Source organism: Capsicum annuum, chromosome 1, assembly GCF_002878395.1.
Source record: "Capsicum annuum cultivar UCD-10X-F1 chromosome 1, UCD10Xv1.1, whole genome shotgun sequence".
NCBI lineage: Eukaryota > Viridiplantae > Streptophyta > Magnoliopsida > Solanales > Solanaceae > Capsicum > Capsicum annuum.
The window spans coordinates 11,480,758-11,486,657 of record NC_061111.1 but is presented as its reverse complement, the minus strand read 5'-3'; positions in this window follow the sequence as shown (position 1 = coordinate 11,486,657).

The following is a 5,900-nucleotide window of genomic DNA, read 5'->3' as shown; positions in this document are numbered from 1 at the left end:
TTTGTAGGAGACTCACCTCTAAAGCACCCCTACGTGCTAAATGTTGCATCTTTGAGGGTAGCGTAGTCATTTGACGGACTGATTTGGGGAAAAACATGTGTTAGAAGTCAAGTGTGTAGACAAGAAAGTGCTGAAAAAAAAGAGACAAAATAAAAAGGTGAGCCAAAAAAAAGTATTTCGTAGTTTGTTTAGAGTTCTTTATGGCTTTCGTTTTCCACAATTTAAAAATCCAAAAAGATTTTTTTACCTTTTTCATTCATTTTTTGAAAAAAATCCAAAAAAGCATCAAAAAGATTTCCCTTTGTCTCTTTAGTAAGCATTCACCATTCGAAAACTCAAAAAAGATTTTTTTACAATAGTAGGTTTTTATAAAAGAAAATTCAAAAATGGTAGAAGTTTTGTACATTTCTTATAATGAAAATACCAAAAAGATTTTTATTCATAGTTGTTGGTGTCAGTTCTACGTGAAATGTCATTTTGAAAACTCAAAAAAAATTTATTAACGTTGTTTGTCATTTGTTTGTGGTCGTGTCGCTTAGGTTAGGATTCAGTTGGTTGTCTAATCTTTATTTGTCCAATCTAGACGAACTACACACCCCTGATTCTTCTCTTTCGGGGGTGAGATACGTAGGCAACCTATTGTTGGTTCGGAGATCTTATTTGAAATATTCAAAAAGATTTTCTTCACTCTTTATTTAGAGTAAGTGTTTCATATACATCTTTAAAAGAAAACTGCAAAAAGATTTTCCTTTTATAGGTTCAAGTTTCATTTTCATATGAAATTCAAAATTGAAAATCCAAAAAAGATTTTTCTTTGGTAATCATAGATTTCATTTTGTATAGGGATGTAAAGCTGAAAAATTCAAAAAGATTTTCGTCAATTCTTTTGACAAATTGTTATTTTCTTTTCTTCTTAAAGTTTCAAGGAATAGAAAAAGAATTTATTTGGCCATTTTGGCAAGACTTCACGAACTACACACACTTGATTCTCTCCTTTTTGGGGTGAGATATGTAGACGCCCTTTTTGGGTTCAGTGATCTTTTCAAGAAAAAAAAAGGGTCTTGAAAAATTATTGAACTCTAACGCGTTTGCTATCTCTTGTCCAGTTAGTTTAAGGTGTTTGGTTTGTGTCATTTTGGCTCGTCCTCCATATTGCACCAAGTCAGAGAGAAGGTTATGGACAACAAGGATACTGAGTTTGTTGTCACTAATCAGATAGGGAGTTTCGGAAATAAGAATTTAGGATTTAATGAAGAGATTCGGAAATTAAGGCAACAAATAATAAAAATGCATCGAGCTTGGGCTAATGGGTTGCCACCTCCTCCAGTTCCCACAGATAATCTAGAATATCTTTCTAGATTGTCTCCCGTGTCACATGCACGATTTCCCATTTTTGTTGATATGCCATAACATGCTTCAGGATCAACTCCGGGGCTAGAATATCCAACCACTTCCAATGTTCATTTCCTCACTCCTCAATCCAAGACTACCACATACTCTGCTCCACCTGTTTTTCATGATTTTGCGATGCCACCCCCACTTGAAGATCCTACTTTTGATGTTCATCCACAAGTTGTGCCTCCCTACTCTACAAGAGAGCCTGCATTGAATATTACTGGTGATCAGCGTTACACTTTCGAGCCTATATTCAAGTTGACTGGTCTTTATGGTGATACTCACCCACCTGAATTTCCTCCTAACACTAAGAAGCCTGTTATGACAAAAGAACAAGAGGAAATGACCATAAAATTGAGAAGTTTGGAATTGGCTATGAAGAACTTGCAAGGACTTGGGGGTTACAAAAGTGTCTCATATAAGGACTTATGTATGTTTCTAGGTGTCAAACTTCCTCCTGGCTTTAAAATGCCAAAGTTTGAGAAATATGATGGACATGGGGATCCGGTGGCGCATTTGAGACGTTATTGTAACCAATTAAGAGGTGCTGAAGGCAAAGAAGAACTGTTTATGACTTACTTTAGTGATAGTCTTTGAGGTCTAGCCTCGGAGTGGTTTGTTGATCAAGATATTGATAGGTGTAATAGTTGGGATGATTTAGCTAATAAATTTATGCAACAATTTCAATATAATATGGAATTGATCCCTGACGAAAAATCCCTAACCAGTATGAAGAAGAAGAATACTGAGACTTTCAGAGAGTATGCTATCAGATGGCATGAACAAGATGCTAGGGTGAAGCCGTCAATGAAAGAAAGCAAGATAGTGAAGGTGTTTACTCAAGCGCAAGACAAAACATATTATTAACATTTGTTACCTGCGTTAGGCAAGCCGTTTATTGAGGTCCTTAAAATGGGGGAGATGATAGAAGAGGGAATTAAGACTGGTCGTATTGTGAGTTTTGCAACATTGAAAGCGACTACTCAAGAAATTCAAAAGGGTTCAGGAAGTGTTGGGGAGAAAAATAATGAGGAAGATGCATCTACTATTGTAGTTGGACAACAGAAAAGGTCAAGAAGACCACGTCATCGTCACTCTCAGGCACAAACCCAAGTTCATACCCAAGATTCACATAATAACTCCCAAAATCCATTATACTCTACTTCCCCCCTCCATATCCAGTATATAATACACAACCACATCTTCAACCCCCATCTTACCCATAGTGGAACACACCAACTCCTCAGAGTCATCCTCTAAGTCCATAAATATACCAAAACCTTTCTAAGCTTGATTTTTTATCTAAGTCAAACGATGAAATAAGGCAGAAGTCGAGAGATAGCTTTACACCAATTGGAGAGTCGTATGCCAGTTTATTTCAAAGATTGGTACAATGGGGAATGATCACTTCTCTCCTTGAATTCACTCTTAATCGGCATTCAAGAAATTTTGATCCTGATGTACGATGTGCGTATCATTCTGATGCTCAGGGTCATAGTATTGAAGATTGTCGAGATTTGAAAAGAGAAATTAAAAAGATGATTCAAGATGGATCAATTATGGTGCGGAACATTGACAATAAGGGAAACTCTAGTCATGCTGATTGCAAACCAGTGGCTAAGATATTAGGCTGAGAAATTGAGAAGTCACCTCTCTCCCTACTAGGAAGAGGTCTGGTAGCTTGTTTTGTTTTATTTTTTGTTGTCCGAGCTATTTCAGGGTTGTAGTTCAGGATCTATCTTGTTTTGTCCTTTGGTCGTTTATGTTCAAACCTTTCTATCTTATGTTTCAACTAAATGAAGTGTCCCATTTTTCTTTGTGTTTTAAATATATGTTGTTTGTTTGTTTTCTTTATATAGTACATTTTATGTTGACTCTATTGATATGACATGCTAGTGAAATTTTCAGCTAGATCTTAAAATCCAATCAAACCATGAAACATGGAATCAGAGGGCTAAAGTTAGAAGAAATATCTGAGAAAATAGGTAGAGTGCTGAGACATTTGGTGACAAGTTAAAGCCTTCTTTGAAAATTAAGGCAATTGTTTTAAGAAGCACAAGAATAACTCATCCATCAATTGAAAGACATGTCTCAATTAGGTCAAACAGTGGCTACGTGATCCTATATCAAGAGGAACAAAAAGAAATCAGCTCCACAAAAGCATGAATCATTCGATGTGAGGGATGCATAACAAAGGTGGAGTTGTATGATGGACAAGTATAGAAGAAGAAGTGACACACATGTTCAGTTTAATTTAGTGTTGTTAAAGTGTCACACGTGATCTTTATCTCCCATTTTTCAATTGCATGTTATGTACTTGCATTCTCAAGGATTGATATGATGAAGACATTTTATTCTACTATCCAAACGTTGTGTCATCCTTTGTTTACCCTATTTGAGCCTATTTCTATTTTCTTTCATACCCCTTGTTTGGAATCAAGATAGAGTCAGTAAAATTCAAAAGAAAAGTGTCGAGCAAAAGAATAGAGTCAAAAAAAAGAAGAGAAGAGAGAAAAATGTGTTCAAAAAGAGAAAAAAAAAGAGTGTCAAGAAAAAAAGTCAAAAAAAATCCCCAAAAGAGAAGAGTCAATAAAAGTCAATGGAATAAAAAAGGAAGTCATTATCAAGCAAAAGAACAAGCTGTCAGAACTACGCGTGACCTGATTCTTCTCTCTTAGGGGTGAGATATGTAGGCTGCCCTACTCTGGGCTCGGTCCAACCAAATAAACAGTTTAGAATTGCCCAGTCAAAAGAAACTGGGGCATGAGTTAATCCTTATTATTTGAGTCGATTCCAAAAGTTGTAAGTTATACCCCACCTCAGGTGTCATTTAGGCCCCATGCCATCCTTTTTTTCTAACCCTATCCAAAATCCAAGTTACAACCAAAGAAAGACCTTCAGATCAATCTTTGAGAATGTCAAGGCTAAGCATGCAATGGATGTGATGACACATTTTGGATACTACTTATCTTCATCGGCATAAGGAATCAAAAGAGAAATGAAAATGAGAGAGTCTTATTGGTGAAAACCCTCACGGACACCGTAAGATGATGGTAAGTTGAGAGAGATAAAAATGAGAGAGTCTCATCGGTGAAAACCCTTACGGGCACTGTGAGATGACTGTAAGTTGAAAGAAATAAAAATAAGAGAATCTTATTGGTAAAAAACCCTCTCGGATACTATAAGACAATGGTCAGGTGATAAAAGGAAATGAGAGAGGCTTATTGGAAAAAACCCTTCAAGGCGCCACTAGCCGAATGAGGTCTCCGAATGCAATTGGCCCAAGAAAGCAACTCACTTTCAGGGTCATTAACTCAACAACAATTTGTGAGAGTTTTGGATGGAAAGATCAGACAGTTTAATCCGATATGCATTTCATAATCACTAAAGTTGACTGTCATTTTCAGATAAACTTTTCTTTCATCTTTTTCAATGGGGACATTCATTATCATTTCTTTCTTTTCTATAGTTATATTTTTATTTCCCTAGATTCAGTTATCCAAATAAAATCATTGTCATTTTTCTCTTGTTTTTGAGTCAAGTATATGTCAAAACAAGTGAGAAAAGATTTCAAAACTAGCTACCAACTTCTTCAATTATACAAAGCAAGGCAGAAAGGCCAACGCATGAAAGAGACATGATTGTGAGCCAAAATGAGGCAAGAAGAAAGTTTTATCAACAAATATGTCTGGAAACTCATGAAATACCAAGGTTCCCTAGGGTCTATCTGAGAATCATGGCAAAGCCGATACGAAAGATACTAGGAACTCACGAAATGACACCAAAATAGTTCACTCAACAAGGCACAAACTGAGGACCCTTTGAGAGCTAGTTTCGGCAAAGAACAAGAATACGAGTTTCACAAGTTAACAAGGTGTTGGTGACACCAAAATCAGCCAACCAATCTAAGTTACAACACAATACAATGAACAACGAAGAACAACGACAATGTTATAACAAACAACACCACACGGCTTACAACACAAGATACAAACTACTACAAGAGGAAAACAAACAAAAGGATAGATAGTTAGAAAAAGGTGGTGTAAATCCTAGTAACCAAAGAGTACATAAAACTCTAAGACCCCTAACACCTCCGCACACGATCACCTAACTCTTACGATGACACAAGAGAGGATTCCACCACTCAAGCACCAAGGTTTTTCAAAAACAAGCAATTACAAGAGATTCCACCCTTGAATTGTTATCCTAGTTACACGTTTCGATTTGCCTCAAGTAGAGAGAGAAATTTGATGTTTCAAATGTCAAGACTTACAAAAATAATCAAATAAGCCTAAAAAGATCTATCTTATTCTATTTATTGTACATAAGAATTTAGACTTAAAATGACAAAAGCGCCCCTTTAATGAAAAGACTTCAAAGGCCACCCCTCTAGTGGAGCAAATAAGAAAATGGGCGGCTTTGGGTGTGTCTTTGGTCTATCTCACATCTCTACATTGAACTTACTAAGATGATAATTTTCTGCACTTGTACACACGTTGATC